Source organism: Cyprinodon variegatus, unplaced genomic scaffold (assembly GCF_000732505.1).
Source record: "Cyprinodon variegatus isolate N-32 unplaced genomic scaffold, C_variegatus-1.0 Scaffold381, whole genome shotgun sequence".
NCBI lineage: Eukaryota > Metazoa > Chordata > Actinopteri > Cyprinodontiformes > Cyprinodontidae > Cyprinodon > Cyprinodon variegatus.
In genome coordinates, this window is record NW_015150834.1 from 631202 (window position 1) to 633392 (window position 2191).

Genomic DNA, 2191 nt, shown 5'->3' on the forward strand with positions numbered 1-2191 from the left:
TCTATTTTTTTACTGATTAACGCTAAATTCCTTAAATAACAGTGAATGTATTAGTTGTAGGTATAGATAATAATCTGTTGATCATTCTTTGTTGACCAAACTTTTCCTTTAAATGTATCCAATAAATATAAAACTGTCTGGAAAAGGAAAGAAATTAAACATTTTGAGGATCTGTTGATCTGTTTACAGACCAGAAACGATGTGTTCAATGACCAGGAAATAAATTTCTGCTGATCAGCAGTCAGTGAAGAAGCAGCTGGCAGGTCGGTACTGATCCAAACCTGAGCTTTGATTCCAAATAGTTCAACTTTAGCCTCACGCAGTTTAGATCTCTGACAGATTAAAGCTGAGTTTTCATTTTAGTAAAGACAGAAATTTTCTATCATTGAATGTCCATTTTATGCAGTTCTTCAAACTGGCTGAAAGACATGGATGGTTAAAGAATAACTCCCTTCCACCGGACCCTGAGGAGAGTCTGAGGGGCCGGCTCTCCTCAACCACGACAGATCGGACCTTTGAACTCGACCATCGAGCCAAACCTGAGGAATTCAGTTGTTGTTTTCAAGCATTCAGCGTCTGCTGAAGGTCACCTAAAACAACATGTCCAAAAGATTAGAGAAGCTTTTTTTAAAAGAGCTTTGGTATCAAAGCAGGAGCTTTGAAGTTTTTTATTTAAGTTTAGTTTCCTCTGATCATTAAAACAGTCGGTTTTACTCAGTGGTCAAATGTATGAACCGAAAACCTGAGTTACTCTGGCTTAGACGTCCAGAACGCTGTGAGATCTAGGTTCTTCCTTAATTACAGAACCGTTAAAGCCTCTGGACCTTTAAACCATGATCTACCTGCAGACCCAACAACCAGATATAAAACCACAGGAATGCATTAATCTGTTGTCTGTTATCTTTGATTAACTAATTAATAATCATACAGAAAAAACAGGATTTTAATGGGAGATTTTTCCACAATCTGAAGCTGATGAAGCTAAACTGCTAAAGGAGAAGCTCTGGATGCAATAAACCTTAAAAAAAGAGGTTTTCCATCTGAAATCCATAATTGTCATTTTCTACAATTCCTGCTCTGACTCCAGCTCATTCAGCTACTAAATTGGCTTATAATTATTACACTAATTGATTTCTAAAACTTAATTTTATTAATTGTTTCTAAAGGCAATTAATCCTTCCATACTTAATTTTTAGGTTATCTGAAAAGACGCAACTCTTTTCAAAAGCAGCCAAATATTTCTTTTTAAATGTCTTTCATTAGCTTTTTTTGACATTTAAGACATTTTTTCATTTTTTTAAGCTTTTTTAATTTTGTGGAGGTATTTTCTAAAGAAGGTAAAGTCAGATTAGGGGGTGAATCAATCTGAGGAATTATTGCCCTGCAACTATAAGACATAATTGCCTTCTGCCTGTGACATCACCACCCTGAGGCTCCGCCCAAGGCAGGCTATATTTTCTTTGATTCGAGCAGATAAGACATTTTCTTTTTACTGTAATAAGATATTTCACATTCAGTTTAAGATTTCAAGTTGATATCACCTAATTATCTTATTTTAAGAGCAAAGAAACTCCTTCCATTATATTATTATCTTATTTATGTTCTCGGAATATGAGCGAAAATACTTATTTTCAGAAGTTTTGACTGATTTCTGGAGAAACTTTTGCAGTGAGGCCTTATAAAATGATTCTGATAAACACTTTACTAGAAATGTGTCTGAATGTTAAAGTTAGATTTTATATTTCACCATCGTTACTGTTATTTTACAGCTGAACACAGAAACTCTTAATATGATTCGATCTGTAGGTATTAAATGATGAAGAAACTTTTTAATCATTTTTCCTACATGACAGAGTGGAGAATATATGATTAATAAAGTAATAACCAAACCAACTTTTATTATGACTTCCCGTTCAGCCGGCTAATTGACTAATCTTTAAACACTTATTAATTCATACATAATGTTTATTATGCACGCTAAATATGAATATGTTTACAAATGCTAATTTTACCCACAATGTAGTGATTTAGACTGAAAAAAATGAATAATAAACACTTATGAATGAGTTTTAAAGTGTTTACAGATGATCTAATGACATATCTATTAGGGATGCATGATATAATCGGCCCCCTATCGGTATCGGCCTTAAAACTGAATATCGGACATCGGCCACCCCACCGATATTTAACC